This window comes from Pollicipes pollicipes, unplaced genomic scaffold (genome assembly GCF_011947565.3).
Source record: "Pollicipes pollicipes isolate AB1234 unplaced genomic scaffold, Ppol_2.1 Scaffold_3087;HRSCAF=3621_pilon_pilon_pilon, whole genome shotgun sequence".
In the NCBI taxonomy this organism is placed as follows: Eukaryota; Metazoa; Arthropoda; class Thecostraca; order Pollicipedomorpha; family Pollicipedidae; genus Pollicipes; species Pollicipes pollicipes.
Window position 1 is genome coordinate 32,722,315 of NW_023596225.1, and position 17,191 is coordinate 32,739,505.

A 17,191-nucleotide genomic window follows, 5' to 3' on the forward strand; every position below is an offset into this window, starting at 1 on the left:
GACTTCTTTTCAGGAAACTGTTTGGCCGATGAAATCACACTAATCACACAAATCACACGCTAATCTGCGTGTTCATTTGTCTTGGTTGACAATGAAGTCTTCCTTAAGCACACCTTTGAAAATGAGTGACTGTCATTATTTGGACAGTACACCTTCCCTCTCATACAACGCTTCCAGATATCTGTCGATAACCAAAGTGATAACAGTCTCATCGCACCTTTACCTTTGGACCAGTTTTGCCCACCACTGTGATGGGGACGTCAATCACCCCCGCTGCCCGCGAAAGTGACCCGTCCCGAAGCACGCCAGGTGACGGGCCGGCCGTCAGCTGACCTTAACCGTAGCGTCACGCCTACCGTGGGCGGCTGACGCAGACGGTGGGGGCCAGCGGAGGGGGAGCCGCCGCCGTGGACAGCTGTCACTTCCCAGCGATGCGAGCTTCGGTGCTGACCATCATCTGCCTGCTGGCGCTGGCCGGCGTCTGCTCGGCCTCCCGCCCGCCTAGTAAGCATGGTCGTGTCTCTGCTGTATCCGCATCGCTCTGACTGTTCAAGGAATCTTGGCTGGGTTAAAGGGATTGTGTCTATCAAACTGTCCTTTTTCTGATTTTTTTTCCCCAGAGAGAGCAGGGATTACGATTCCACTGAGCAGTTTCCCGGTCTCAGCAAATTTCGAACACCTGGAATGTTCTTGCTTTGCGCTTTGTGTTTTGTCCTAACATCATCAGCTAAAACACGTTCATGATAACGTACCTGCCGTCAGTCATGGCCACCCACTGAACCCATCTTCAGTCACAAGGCCTGCATATCATTACGCGCCAAGAGAAACTCCCGGAAGACGGCTACAACATGTGAATCAAGGGAGAATATTTCAAATTTTTACATGTCGAACTTAAAAGCAACTTTTTAGTAAGCCCGAATCCTTCCAGGGGATTTTCAACCCTACTAGTTTTGATACGTTACAGCCCTGTCACTTATGCCCAAAGGGCGACCGCACCCTTCAAATCGTGATGGGACAAATCTTGATTGAAGAGATGAAACTGAAATCTGAGGGGCGGGGCAATCTGACCCGCAAATGACGTTTTCGACATAAAAAGAAGTCAAAACATGCATTCATTGGGCAAAAGTGGAGGAGACAAACCACCAGTTCTGGAGAAGTTTGCTGAAATGTCCCCTTATCAGTCCCCTGTGGCTACACCCGCTTAGCCAGGCCGGGTTCTCTCAATTTTGTGCGTTGGACTGTAACTTTCAGTGAGGAATTATGCATTTACTTTTCGGGCATTATGCTAGATGGGTCATGCACGGCACGCTGATGCCGCGGGATGCAATCAGTACTATTTTATCCAATCTCAAAAAAATCATTTTTTGCTACCATTCAGGGGCGGCGCCACGGGTCTTAAGTTGGAAGGGCATGATTTTTCAGGGGTGGGACCTTGCCGATGATCTCAATAATGGGCCTATTTGATCTGAATTTTGGCACGCTCTGTGTAGCTGCAATGCATTTATTTAGGGAAAAAGAGGCCTCCCAAAAATCAGCGATGGGGAAACACATACTCTTGCTCCTTGTTCCCTCTGCCTCCCCTGCTGCGCTGTCCCTGCTTTCAGCTATCTGCTCGCTGGTACAAAAGGGATTCCTCTTGATCAGCTTAACTCATCCAGGTCAGATTATCTCATCCACCGATTGTTTGCCGCTGTATGCCGTTATGAATATTCAAGTCGCAAGTTTTAACCTCTCAGCTGTCAGTTTCCATCACCGGAAGAGTCGATGCCCTTCAATGCTTGAGCAAATACGAGAAACTTCTTTGACTTCTTGTAGCACTATCGACAGTTCCAAGTAATGCGAGAACTATGCCACGATATTAACCATGTGCTGCCTTCAAAGTACCTTTTTCCATGTTGGTAAATGCACGTAATAATGGATGGGTGTGAGACTCTGTCATGGCATAGTACTAAAACATTGCTTAAAGGTCAGTCCTTAAATGTGACACTGTTTTTTTTTGTTTAGTTCTCTTTCTGGTCCATTAAAATAATCGTTCACGTTGCATCCTAATTTTATGTCGGAATTGGTTCTGGCAAAAAAGCCTAACGCGTTTCAGGGTACGGAACAAGTGCGGTGCCCTGTTGCTGGCTGGGAGTGTTTTCCCATGGGGGCGATACCAAAAAAGGTGTGCATAGAGCATGCAATTTTGGGAAACTTTCACAAAAATGTGCTGGCAATGTGCTGGGAAAGCCATATTTTATAAATTAGCAGGCAAATGACAATTGGATTTTGATTTTATGCACAAATTTAGGGCAGGTATTACCTACAAATTCGCTACGTTTGGGCCTGTAGTCAAGCTTCAATCGACGAAATCGATAACTACGTGTTGCACCATGCTGTCTTCACAGTCCGTCACGCCATGGTCAGCCACAGCATGCTATAATCGAGGTCGGTTTTTTAAAAGGTGACTAGCCGTTTCTCGGTCGACTGCCGGCGCATTCACCAGTAGAACAGTGTTCAGGTTGTCTATCGATACGAACATGCTTACCTACACTATGCAGTTAGTTTCATGCGGGTATCTGCTTTGATTACCGAGATCTGACATCGATCTTTGGACACGCTTACATGCATTGTCCGCCTGCCGCCCGCCTGCCGCCCGCACCGTCCCACATTTTTGCCAATCTCACTTTTCGTTCTTTCCTCCCTCAACGTGTAGTCATCTCGTGCCCCTGTAACGTGGATACATCGAGATTTAGCTCTGCATTCAATATGTGTTCTTCAGAATTTTCTTGGTTAAAAACGGCTCGAACTGAGAGAGATGAGGTTGTTGCCATTATGCAACATTTCCAGAATGCCCCATGTGATTAAGCAATCATGTATCGAAATTCTTAGAGAGTACTACAACCAAAACCACATGCGAGCTAGTTGCCGACCGACTGTACGCTAATGTGATGATGATAAACTGCACGCTAGATGAGCGTAAACTGTACTTAAAATGGATCATACACTAAGGGGTAAAGAAGTAAAACATGGCAGTTGAGTAAGTGGCTGTTGGCGATAGGCCTGCACTTCACTTGTCTTAATCTTGTGTTATTACCTTCTTGACTAGCAGATTGCTACTGATTAGGTGAAAACCTGTGAGCCACTACCGGAGGATTGTATCGTTTTACGGGTGCGTAACTTCAGTAACATTATCATATATGGAGCATGGTTGAGCCCTAGAAATTTCCGCAGTTGGCATAGCGAGTTGGCAACACGCAACAGAACAAAGCACATCAGACACTGACATTTGCTAAGCTGGGCGGCGCCACACGACCGACCACCGTAATGTCATATGTGATGACCTTTGTTATCGTTCGCCTGCGGTAAGATCCCTTTGACAGCCATAGGCGGATCCTGGGGGGGGGGGGGGGAGGAGGCACGGGGCCATGGCCCTTTCCCAAAAACTCTGTGAGTATGTTTCTCCCCCCCAAAAAAACATTCCCAAAACTTCATAAAAGTTTCGTCTACCTACCGTCTGTTTTAACTTTGATGGTGCGGTATCAAACACTTCTTTCTTTCTGTTTCGGGAAAAAACTTAATGAAGAAAATGTGGCAGCGATTTGAATATCAAAAAACGCGTGTTGACGCGGCTTAGTCATACTCGGCGCAAGTATCGTGTTTGATGAGCACGTGGGTGATTAAATTGTTGAGCGTTAGCATTGTATGAGGACCGTTCAAGAACCAGAAAACGTTTTTAGTCATCTCAGCCCTTGTTAACCCGCCCACTAAAGAACATGACCTGCATACTTCTTGATCTGTGTACCTATCTCAATCTGTGCATTTGTATTGTTGTGTGTGGCCTGTTGGTAGGTCTGCTTGTAGGTCATGTCGGTCTGTAGGTAGGTAGATAGGTACCCATCTTTCTGTGAAAAAGTAATTATGAATAAATGCAGTTAAAGTTTATGACCATCTAGGTCCTTGACAGGGAGTATGTGTGTTGTCACTGGGTGATCCATCATCCTAATCCAGACATCCAGGGGTAGGTTAACAGAAATAGAGCAAAACCTAAAAAACCCACAGTTGGTGCAACACAACTTTGTACAATGGTTTCGAACGGTTGGCCCCCAACGAACGGTTGCCCCCCCCAAAAAAAAGCAACTCCAGGCTAGATCTGCCACTGGTGACAGCCCGTCGCGAAACATCCGGGGCCGCCGCATGGCGCTGTTGTGCCGGCTGTCCCTCACCACCAGCCGCCTGCCCTCTGGCGACGCGGTCCCCGCGACAGTGTGTCGGTCTGCGAGTCGGTCCTTGAGCGGCGGGTAAAGGTCAGCTGACTCAATGCTGCCGCGGGCTAGGTGTGCGGTGAGAAATGCGGCTGCGTCCATCGGTTCTCGGAAGATTACCGCGTAGTTTCTACACTGATGCGTATATCGTTCACTGGGAACTGTTGTATTCGGTGTTGTTTAGCAGGTTATTGGATAAGTGACGAAGCCAGGCCTTGACTATCTAAGACGTGAGCAAACTTCTGGATACCAAACTGCTCCCTAAAAAATGGAGAGGTTTCCAAATATTGCACACTGAGTCAAGGGGTCAATTTTTAAATCCTTTTTTGGGGGGGCCGAACTGAACGCCCGATAGCCTATCTCCTATGTAATATATATATATATATATATATATATATATATATATATATATATATATATATATATATATATTGTATATGTAATTCTAAATACCATACTGCTCCCTAAAAAACGGAAAGGTTTCCGAATCTTACATACCGCGTCAGGAGCGTCAATTTTTGCAATTTTTCCGGGGGCCAAACTGAGCGCCCGGTAACCTGTCCCCCATGGATATATATATATATATATATATATATATATATACCACCCCATTTTTTCCTCACTGGATCTAGTCCGTTTTATTTTGACGAAAGACGAGGTCTGTTCTTAATGTTTGGATTCCCTTCACAAGCTTTTTATTTAGGCCGCATAGCAGTCATGCAGGGACGAACCCAGGGGGCCGGCACTAGACGCACGCGGCTTTTCTAATCGACAAGTGACAACACCCCTTTGAAGGCCACCTTAGGGCGTCAATGGCGCTCTTCTATGGCGCTCATGTGAGGCGGCAGACATTTTGGTTGTGGGGCACGGGCATTGGGTTAACTGTGACTTGGTCTTTTAGAATTTTGTGTTATCACATGTTTTGAGAAGTTCTTGGCTCAGAATGGTAAAATCAGTCAATCTCTGGAAAAAAACGCATGTCATGTACACATATATCCACTACATCCATCCTTCATGTTGCGCAGAAGAAGATAGGTTCCCGATTAAATCAAAATATCCTCGAACTGAAATGGCCGAAATCCCACAAGACCCCTGCATCTTCAGCAAATGTCAAACCGGTTACTTCTTAAGGATTTTTTAACTCGAGTTCTGTGCCGTGGAATGGCAAAAATCTTCTACGAGAAGAAAACCGCATTGTTTGACTATAACCATGATGTTTTATATCATGCTGGGCTCAGTGGGACTACGCAGTGTCCATCGCCGCTAGACTTTTAGGCGATAGAATCACGCTACCTAATTCAAGTAGGATGGAATCACTCCACCTAAGATAAGTAGAATAGAATCGCACCACCTAATTTTTAATTGGAATAGAATTACCACACCTAATACAGGAGGTACGATATATTTTCCTCGTTACACTCACCTAACTCAATTCCAGGTTCGAACACACCAAACGCTTACGATCAAAGGAGAGATGTTTGGTGTTTTTGAGGGTCTTGGTGGTGGCTAATTCATCCATCCCCTGGGTGATCTAGTCCTTTTCAGACTCAATGCATAAAACTTACGCTACCACCCCAATAAAACTCTTTTTATCGAAAGAGACTCTGTCCTCTTCGCAATGAATCTCCAGCTCGTTCGCAACGGACACGTTGCGAATACTGCTTCTCAAATGGCCATTCACAGGATCCGCGATGGCTGACTTCCCCAGGTTTCCAGGCATTTGATACTGACACCAACGGCGGTATGCTGCACCAAAGCTGACACAGCTTGACCCGGCAAGGGCAAACCGAGCGGTCTGTGACGACGTTGGTGGGAACCCCGACAACCTGAAGCCCGCCGACTCAGGGCAGGCATAGCCCCTGTGCTGTGTGTGGGCGTGGGCTTCATGCGCACAGCGGCGTGGGGGAAATGGAGGCCCAATCAAAGGGCGTGAAGGGGACGCGCGGAAGGCGGTGATATCCTGCATGCCATGACAGGTTCGGACTCTGACGTAATATAGAAAACTGAAATATGACTCCACCGTCGTGTTATAGTTTTCGCTTTGACCCCACCGGTAGTTATTGACACCATATCCCGGGTGTCCACGTGGGCCGGTCGCTTGTGGCCAACGTTGCGCTGCCATCACGGGACCAATGGCTCGTCCTCAAACGACCCACCGCAGATCAGAGTGCTGGTGCCCCTTCTCGGGCCAATGTCACGTTTCGTGCTGCACACACGTGCCCTGAGTCGCTGCCTGAGGCGCCGACTTGTGCGCGCCGTCACGTGCGTAACGCGTCACACATTTTGCATGGGGCGGGACCCGAGGTCATCAACTTGATCGTGTGCCACACATGTCACCTCTGAGGCAGGTAAAGTTCGACATACTTTTCCCTCCTTGTGTATTGTGCACGCTATGATCGGCGTTTTGGTGCTCGTCCTCCTTTGCAAAGTGTTTCGTAACCATGCAATTGAAAAGAGCATTGATGAGCGCTTGCTAGTTGCTGATAAGTCCCTTTTTTTCACAGCTGGCGGGAGAGGATGCCCATCCAATGAGGGCATTATCACGACATGCGAATACATAGAAGGAATTCACTGCATCACGCAGGAAAACTGCTCTCCGGGGAAGATCTGCTGTCCATACGGCTGTGGATCCAGATGTTTCTATCCCTACCAGGGGTGAAGAATGGTACTGGATGAACAATTCCCCTCCGGATGTGTTGCGTTCATTTGCAGGGCTTTAGCGCGCGGTGTCACGTATTCCAAACGTGAATGCCGTTCTATGTTCAACCACAACTCATCCGGCAATTAGTCAGCATATCTTGTGGTTCCCTCGGTATGCTACGTGGGTTTGGATACACCTTGAGCATGTGACTTCATGCCTTTGAAACGTATCAATCGAAAATGGGTTTGGTATCGGCCTCAGTTAATGCAGATTAATAAACTTTGATATCCGAATATCATTCTTCTTCTCTTTCCGAAAGACAACATCGTATCAAGACGCAAACGTGTGTGGGTGCGCATCCAGAGTAGGGCATCGGGATCATGCCCCCCCCCCCTCTTTGGGCCACATGAGCTTTTCAAAGGCCCAAAACCGTCAATTTCAGAGGGCACCCAGTTTCATTCCAATGGGCACCTCATTTTTGTGTCTTGTACCTCGATGGTAGTTCTGGATTGGCCGAATCAATGAAGCGGCACCGAAAACGGTCGTCTCTGGGCACCATCACTTTAATTTACCATAGGCACCTAATTTAGGAGCAGAGCAAAGGGCTTCAACACCTTCATTTTTAGGAGACAAGTTTTCAGCGGCTGCCGCAATGCCGATGCCGCAAAATTATGGATTGACCCATTCGGTGAGGGGACACGAAATCCTTCACTTCAAAGCACCGTGAAATAAATTTTCCAGAGGCACCAAGGCCAAGCGATTCATTCACAGGTCACGATGCCTTTATTTTGAAGGGTAACCAAAATCCAGGAGCACCACAACCGTGGCTGGAGAAGCTGTGGCGGTCGGATGTCCGGAATCCTCGGATTCAAAACCTGAAATGTGGCTGGTCCGGGGGTCCAAGGTAGGTGTATCCAACGGCCAAACAGCTCTTTGGAGGGCGTTTGGCACTTGGCCGAGCACTTATAAGCAGATGCAAGCAGATCCCTGATGTTTACCACCACTCTGGTAGCATTCTCAAGTCTTACCTTGATAATTCTCATTGGCACTGTCGTGAAACAGCATCACGTCACTGCGCCGGGTAGACCATCAAAACAAAATGAGCGCCTCAAATAAAAATTGAACGTCATCGAGCGCGACGGCTGGGTTCTAAGCATCCTTCCCAGTGTCAAGTCTAACGTAATCCTAAATTGTATGCTTGAAATCAAACAGATACCTCTACAACGTCGGCATTTCGCGTGCTACCAACAGTAGCAAAAAAAGCGCTGAGTGTGAGTTTGACGAGCTCTTCCCCTGGTGGCGCAGGGTTAAATCACCATGGCAACCGTGGTTTCACGGGGTTTCAAACTTTGACGACACCATTACCTCTCACCAATCATAGGATTAGATTGGTGGCTGAATTCGCAGCAAGGGTTTAGAAAGTGACACGTGTTCGTAATATTCAAGACACCGGTGTGCACACTCCTCATTTTGCGTCTACTCTCAATCAGTTAATGAATGCTGTCCGGCCCCTCCTCATTTTGGGAAACATGACTAAGTTACTGGAAGTGTCCATGAGGAATAAAATTTAAAATGAATAGGTGGCTTCCTACGATTCGAAGAACTGTTATGTACTGCATCGAACAGCTACGAAGCCTAAGCAAAAACCGTAACTCGAGGAAACTGATTCGGATTTTCTGGTTATTGTACGGCAACGGCTGATACGTAGCCGACAAACATCGTCGAACCTCACAACAGGTCAAAGCCAACAAACGGCCCATTCCACGGCGGTGAACGCGTCACCTTCTGCACCAACAGGCCATGCTCCACGCTGCCTTGCACGGTCGGCACGGCTCACCCTTCATTAGACCCGCCGCCGTTCCAACAGCAGTCAGACTACCAACCCTAGTGAGCCGGTGCATGAACGGATCATCGGTCACTCGAACGTCCGGTCACTGGTTCCTAAGACTGGCTCACTGCTTCATACTCCTCACGAGCAAAAGGTTGGCATTATGTGTGTCACAGAGACGTGGCTTTCAAATATAGTCACGACAGAATGCTGATGTTTTCCTTTTGTAGACTAGATCGTTTAAGTGTGGGGCACAACGCAGTAGCCGCCGCCGGCTTGAGCCGACGTAATTCCCCACCACGACTTCACCGCACCCCCCCCCCCCTCGATCCTGGCGCGGGAGTTGTGGCCAGCGCGGCTAGGGGGCTGGGGCTGTCAACCAGGCCGCTTCGATTCACGCGGGCCGCCGCGCCGTCGTGCAGGTGCACTACGGCTCCGCGCGCGGCACCGCTGCAGACTGACCACTATATCTATCCTTTCCTGTTGCGCAGAGGAAGATACCTTCCCGATAAACTAATAAAACCTGAAACTGAGAAGGCTAAAACCTGGAGCCTTATCTGAGAGGGTGGAAGGGCACTAAGTCCCAAGGCACCGTAGCAAAGCGTGGTCCCATCCTCGACGCATTCCTGGATTCGCCCTTGCACATACGCCGGGATGCGGGCAAACAAAAGCGCCCACACGCTAGCGCAGCGCCATCTACTAACTTCATTAAAAGCCCGCTTGGTGGCGCCAAGTGTTGTAGTTAGTCACGTCAGCCATGCGCGTGGTGAACTACGAATTTTCCGGACAATAACTTTTTTGTGTATGCAGAATTTTTCTGCTGATGGTCTGTTTCCGGGGCGACTAGAGAGCAAGTTTAACAGCAAGAGAACGTGCAATGACCGAGGTCTCTGCTCGCGTCCAGCAAAGCGAATATTCGTCCCGGCCAACATAAACATGGCAGGGTCTAAAAACCGGCATATGACGCAGACAAGCAAGTTCTCTGGAACGACTCGTCCTACCACCTTAAAACCTTCAACAGTCGATTCCGTACATTGAGGTGAGCCATGAATAGGCAATACCAAGACCCGGCCTGAGGTCAACCACATTGAAAACACGATAAGAAAAATGTATATGAAAATGCAGACAACTTAAAGCTCAAAACCCACTGAACCGATCACTGCCGAACCCTCCCCATTGGATGTGCCATACCTGATTCTCTCAGCAATTTCAAACATGGTAACGCTAGGTCGGATCAAAAGTCGCCAAATTTCAAAATCCAAAATGTTTCCCACTCAATGGGGCATACCTAGCAGTTGCAATGTATGTCATGAAGCCATACTTTATTATTGTTTGCATAGTACCAGAGCGCGCGGGCATTTTCATTACCATTTTTGCGGTCGCGCACATCACATCAATAACATTTCTACTCATTTTGTGCGCAGATGCAAACGCCTTATTTGTTTTAATGAGCAGAGACACTCAAAGATTTGAGACACTCCCTTGATTTCTTTGCATTTGCTCGTAGGGCCTTGAACTGTTACTGTGCCCTTCCTGCTAGCACGCCGGGACACTCTAATCAATCGAGAGCCCTTCCGTGAATTATTTCCATTCGTCAGAAAGGCTCTGTAGGCTACATTCGAGGCCCCATATCTTAAGCTGCCGGGGTACCCTCGGCTGCATAGGGGCCCTTAACGTGGGTTCCGATTAACCTACCGACACCCCCTCCCCGCCCGATGTGCCCAGCGACCCTCTACATTTGTCTAGGGAGCTTCCAATTCTCTGCCACTTTCATAGGGCCCTACGCTCTCGTAGGGGGGCCCATCTGATAGCCTGCTTGGGCACACACGGTCATTCGGAGACCCTCCACACTGGGGCCTGGGTACTTCTTTTTTGAATGGAAGGGGTCACTTTTGTGGGGGGCGTATCTGTTCACCTGCTCTGGCGCACTCGATCATTCGGGGCCCTCTTCATCATGTCGTGGGTATTTCATATTCGAACGAAAGACCCTGCGCTCTTGTCGGGGGCGCCACCTGTTAACCTTCCTGGGCACACTCGGTTATTCGGGGGCCCTCCACATTTTGTCCTGAGTATTTCCTACCTGAATGGAGGGCCCACGCACTTCTCGGAAGCCCATCTGTTCGTCTCCTCGGCCACGTTGGATTATTCGGGGGACTTGCATGTTGGGTCTTGGTGTTTGAATTTGGGGCCTTGCTCTTGTCGGGGCCATCTGATAATCTGCTCGGGCACACTCCATCTTTCGGGGCCGTTCGTATTTGGTTCTCGGTATTCCTTATTTGAATGGAGTGCTTTACGCCACGCTCTTGCCGAGCCGCTTCTGATAAGCTGCTCGAGCACATTCAATTGTTCAGAGACCATTTATACAGGGTCTTGAGCGCTTTCTATTTGAATGGAGGATCCTACGCTCTTGTTGGGAGCCCGATCTGTTACCTGCTCGGCCACCCTCGATTATTGGGGGTCCTCTTCATTGGGTCTTGGGTACTTCTTATTTAAATGGAGGGCCCTACGCTCCTGACGGGGACCCTGTGTGCTAATCTGCTCTGGCACATTCGATCGTTAGGAGGCCCCCGACATTGGGTCTTGGGTACTTTCTACCCGAATGGAGGTTATTACGTTCTTGTTGGGAGCCTCATCTGTTGACCTGTTCGTTCACACTCGATCATTCGGGGGCCGCCTACATTGGATCTCGAGTACTTCCTATTTGAATGGAGGGTGCTACTCTCTTGGCGGGGGCCCTATATGTCAGTCTGCTCGGACACACTTGATCGCTCGGAGCCCTACACCTTGTGTCGTAAGCATTTCGTGTTTGAATGGATGGCCCTATGTTCTTGGCGGGCTCCATCTATTAAGCTGCTCGGACCGTTGGCGGATGCAGAAGAAGGGGGGGGGGGGGGGAGGGAGGCACAGGGCCATGCCTGCCTGGACCACGCCGAGGGGATCTAAATGCTCCAAAGTGGCCCGTTACCGGCCGAACGGACGCAGTTTTCTTACAACAAAGACACAACAAAATTGAACGCTTTTGGGCCCACAGACGACCAACAACAATTGCTAGCAAAAGTAAAGAGTTCATGAGCAGAGAAGCTTATTCCTCACTGAATGAGAAGCTGTTACTTGATGAAGTTTTGCGGCTTACTGCGCTGTCGAGAAGCATTACACTGTTGGTTGCCCTGGTCCTATATGTTCACTTGCCGGGTCAATCTGATAGCAAAGGAGCTTCCCACGTTACCCTTGATCTCTTTGCTTTTCTTGTAGGGCCAAAAGCTGCTGTTGGGACGCTATCTGCTTCCGCGCCTGGGCACTTTTGACCGATGCAGGTTAGCCTTGTGCTGTTGCTGGGGCTCTTATAAGGCACCGAGACGCTCGATGCTCAGGGACCCCTAATTTGATTAAGGGCTCGCTCCCCTTGATCCCAGTTGCACAGGACTCTTCACTCCTGCCGGGGCCCTTTCTGTTAACCTGCCCGTGCTCTCTTGATCGCACAGGGGTATCAATTCATCGTCTTGAATAGTTCCCTTTGCTCAGAGGGTACTGCGCTCTGGCCGGGGCCTCATATGTCAGCCTGTACGGGCACTACCGATCGTTTAGGGCCCACTGCGCTAGTCTTGGGTTTTTTTTTGTTTGCTCTGATGACCCTATATTTGTCGACGGGAGCTACTTTATTGGCCTCATGCGGCACAAATGATTGTTCAGGTTCCATCCCTATTGGCCTCGGCGCCTTCGCCTTACAGCAGCAGTCGGATATGCGCCGATGAATTTTCACGCGCAATTGTCGAACTTAATTATACGTGCCGCCGACAACGCATGTGTCATTTTTATTGGCTTTTGAGTGTATGTCACTTATTATATTAGTGCATGACGCTCTAAACACATTTTGAATGCTAGGATATTTTGTGCTACTTTATAACAAATGAAAAAATGTGCTCAGATTTATATAAGCTAAGAATCAAGTCCGTGCTCGACTTTGATGGTTATCAGCACCCAACTCGGGTTAATTTTCCCTGTTGTTCTGAAACACTTAGCCCCAAATTATGGGATTTAACATGATCTGTAGAAAATAAATGAGCTCTATGCATATGCATACGTAGCATACCTAGCTGTGCATGGCTGCGCGCAGTAAGAGGGGTTTTTCTTATATATATATATATATATATATATATATATATATATATATATATATATATATATATATATATATATATTTATATATATGCTACATGCCAGTTGTCTTCAAATGTAATAAATGGAATGCAAGGATATTTTTAGTGCGGCCCAAACTGTAGGGGCCCAACAATATTGCGTGCTCCCCCCCCCCCCCCCCAGCGTGACGAAATATTGGATCCGCCCCCGGGCTCAATACGAATCGGCGGACTTCTGAACGACTTGGAGCCAGCAACCAACAAAAGACTGCTGGGGAGGGATATACATCATCACGACAAAGCGTTATTCGCAAACTATAGACACTGACCAGCGACGCACCATTATGTGTGCCACGGCCGCGAATGTGTTAATCGCAGCGACGCCATGCACAATTCAACGCGTGATTTTCAGAACAACACCTCCGCTAAGGAGAAATTCAAACTCATCATGCAAGCTTAACCAAACTGCACGTTCTCTTGTCAATGAACATAAGAGGAAAAGGCACAATGGTAAAGGGCACCATGGGTGTAGGAACAGAGAGGCCAGAGCGGCCGGTAGTGCTAACTAGCCCCCCACTTTTCAGTTTAAAGTGGTATTTAGCTTACTTCTGCACTATATTAAACACACATACCCATTTACCTTGTTCACTGGTCCTCTTTCTCAAGATGCGTCATCTTTTTCGTTTGCCCATTGACCATCGCTTAGCGTCACAGCCGTGGAGCCGACGCCCCGTGGCCTACGGAGACTGCAACGCCGGGCGTCGAGGCTATTGTTATGACAAGAGTGTGCGCATGCCCAAAATCATGTTGCATAGCCTTTTATCAGTAAGCGACTGTGACTGAATTTTGACCATTCTAGGAGGATCGCGCATTTGACATTGATGCAAGTTTGGGACTCTATTTCATGTACAATTTACGTTCAGGGAGTCATTGCATTCTCTGAAAAGCACAGGAAAGAACTGAAGTCTATGTGACAATTATTGCACCACCTGCGACGATCAGGGATATTGTTCCGTCAATGAAGGTTTCTGTGCTGACCCGGGACCAACTGCACCGGTCAGAAGACTTCCGGTGTCAGGGAGGGGAGCAATGTGATATGATATATGCTTCTAATGGCCTCTAGATCGACCAGAAGATCCCGCCCCGTGTCGCCAGAATGACAGCCAGAAGACACTTTGTGATTTGGCAGAAAAGCCCTTCAGCCCTTGACCGGAAATGGTAATGTGCCTCCGGTGTTTTACTCAAGGAGCCTCTCGTCTGGAAGAAAATGAAGGGTCTCATTACCGTTGAATACGGTGGGAGTCTTATCATTTTGAATAGCGTATGCCAAAATAAGCTGAAAAACCAACAACGCCCTCAACAGTTTGCCTGACAACGTTCGTTTTTCAGCACGGATTAGTGAAACAAATTACATCAACAAGTATGCGCATGCCCGCCCGCAACCTCGGGAGCAAGGCCAGCGATGGCCTGGGTTGTAGTTTCCGCAAAACCAAACGGCGTCGGCCACTGCAAGTGTCCCCACACGGCGGGCGTCGCATTAATGTCTTCTGGATAGATTAATAGTTACAGAAACACAAAAAATAGAGAGTGTACCTTTACTCTTCCAGTTCCACCACCAGATTCCAGCTCCACTTCCCAGCACTTTAAGGACCAATCTGTTCCTACCATCAGCATAAAAATGGCACACGTGAAACATGCGCCCACTCTGCCTGCTAAATGTAAGATTTGATGTCCTGCGGCATTCAAAGATACTTCTTTCAGAAGCGTCATTATTTTCGTCTACGCGTTGGCCACGGCGCAGTATCAGCTGCTCAGACGACGCTGCGCGGCCTACGGAGACTGCAACGCCTGGTGTCGGATTTTTGTTACTAAGATTTGTGAGTGCGCGTGCTCAAAATTGCGTCACGTAACTTGAATTACTCTCCAATTTAAGTGTTTAAAGGTATTTATTTCAGAGGTGGCATCATTTTCGTCCACCGGTGTGCCACGGCTAAAAGTGAACTGCTGGGCTAACGCTCCGCGGACTATGGAGTCTGCGACGTCTAGTGCCGAGGTTTTTTTGCTCAGATTTGCGAGCGTGCATGTTAAAAAAAATACGTTCCATAAATTACCTCACTAAGCCATTCCGACTAAATTCTGAATATGTCTAGACAAACATGGCTCAACCATGTTAATACACATTGCTGACCAGTCGATCTACAATCAAATTTTCATCTTTGAATTTCGGTCAAACATGTCGATTTACAGTCTACCTTCGCGATGTCCTCAATGTCTGTGGAACCGAGATAAAAATTCTGAGATGCCTTCTGAATTCTATCGGTTTAGAAACAGTCCAACAAGCCGTTGTAAATAATGGATACCGTTGATTTGATCTATACGGTCGTTCTACACCTGATTCCTGCAGTTTATCGACCTAAAAAAATGGAATTGATCTCATGGTGGATTCTGGTTTATGTTCTGCTTACAAGGTAAAAGTAACAAGAAAACAAAGAAAATCGTGTCCCTTGTTAACAAGTTAGCTATATCCGGGGACTTTTGAGTGCGGTGGTTACCAAAAGAGGGGCTTTTGCCAACACTGTGTTTCCCTTGGCGATGCTCTGGCTGCACCCCAGCCTACACACAAAAGCAGATAAAGTTGTTTACATTACATGATGGGTAATTAAACGTTCACCGGTCCAATTCATACCTAAGGTAGGCAGCTTCCCGAGGCTTTTTTTTCTTTGGTGGTGGTGTGGTGTGAGCAAAGTTAATTCGGAAAAGATGTCAATGCAGGTGTGCAACATCGGATTTACACACCGATTAGTAGTAATGTTGATCCAGGAATATGCACCAAAGCAGCCATATGATCAGTTTGCAGTCAGTCATACGGGAGACAGCCATACGATCAGTTCGCAGTCAGTCATACGGGAACAGCCATACGATCAGTTCGCAGTCAGTCATACGGGAACAGCCATACGATCAGTTTGCAGTCAGTCATGTGGGAGACAGCCGGGCCAGGGCAGTGGCCACCGACGGCGGACGGGAGCAGGGCCCAGATAAGGAAGATATGACAGAAGGGCATTCGTTCTGTTGCTTGGTTTTTAAAAGAGAATCTGCAATTGTATGGCTTTTGCCACATTGTTTTGGCAGTTTCAAGATTCCGAATTTGTTTCCGCCTTAAATGCCGCGACAAGTTTTATCTCTTGAAAAGCAGCCGGCGAAATGAAGGTGCATACAAATCTGTTACACCGCGAGCTATCGATTCACTTTCAAAATTCTCACCAGCCTATGTCTAGGCCGTATTTTGGTATTTACCCGGTGGAGTCAGATGCCTCCTCAATGACCTAAAATGCCCACCCGCTCTTGGAATTTTGTCTCCCCAGGAAAGACAATTTTGAAACGGAGGAACAATCTGGGGAAGCTGCATGGCCTTGTTCGTCGAATGACATAGATGAGTCGAATAGGCAAGACCGTGCTCCAGTGCGAAACAGCTCTAGGTTCATGTCTAGCATAGCAGCCATGACATTTGAATAAGGAGCGATAATAGCCTCCATCTCTAACCCCCCCCCCCCCCCCCTAGGGATCGGGTTTGCTTTCCAGAAGTTCCTGAAGTACGCCCTGAGCCTGTCCCTCCCCCTCCTACTTTTTGAAGCGTTCCTGTGCCTTTGAATTACACCATTCATGCAGCTCCAACAGAGAATCAGGGTAAATGGCGTGCTGGAATGGTAGAGTTTCGCAGCCATCGGTGTGTTAGAGTCTGAGGTAAGAGTAGTCTGCAAGTAAAAATTTTGGACTTTGTGAAATTTGGCGACTTCTGACCTAATCTTGGGTCAACAAATTTAGAGCTGCAAGAGGGAATCAGGTATGACGCATCCAGTGGTGAAGATTTGGCAACTATCGGTGCAGTAAGCTCTGAGATATGAGTTTTCTGCATTTGCATGCAAATTTTCCCTCCGCGTTTTTGAGGTGTTTGATCTCAGGTCATGTCTCCATATTGCCTCCTCATGATCAGTTCATTGCCAGGGATGGATTGGTGAATGTTTCAAGGCGATCAGGCGAGCCGTTTCGGAGAACTTGCGTGTTTGCGTTATATGCCGGTTTTGTGTCCTGCCCATAAACATTGGCAGGTGGGAGGTAAGTATGGAGGGGAAGGCCATTTCTGCTAGACAGATATGGACCGTAGCGGGTGGCAGCAGCTACGCCAGTGGTTGGATGACGTCAGAGGGCAGGACGGGCCGTGCGAAGCATTGCGGTAAGTTAAACTTTCACTTCCGAACTCTCTCCGTTGACTTGCGAATGTACAATCGGATGGTAGGGGCAGAGCCCGCAAAACGATTACTGCTTAGCGATAGCCGTGGTTCCA

At 48.1% G+C, this 17,191-nt stretch overlaps 1 long non-coding RNA gene across 1 annotated transcript in view; it reads left to right on the forward strand.

Annotated features, from left to right (window-relative positions):
* The window catches only part of LOC119114889 (uncharacterized), a 30,729-nt gene extending 23,551 nt beyond the window's left edge, over positions 1-7,178 (forward strand). Inside the window, exon 2 of the long non-coding RNA XR_005096086.1 lies at positions 6,749-7,178. This is a non-coding gene — a long non-coding RNA (uncharacterized LOC119114889). The remainder of the gene's footprint in view (positions 1-6,748) is intronic.
* The last annotated feature ends 10,013 nt before the right edge of the window (positions 7,179-17,191 follow it).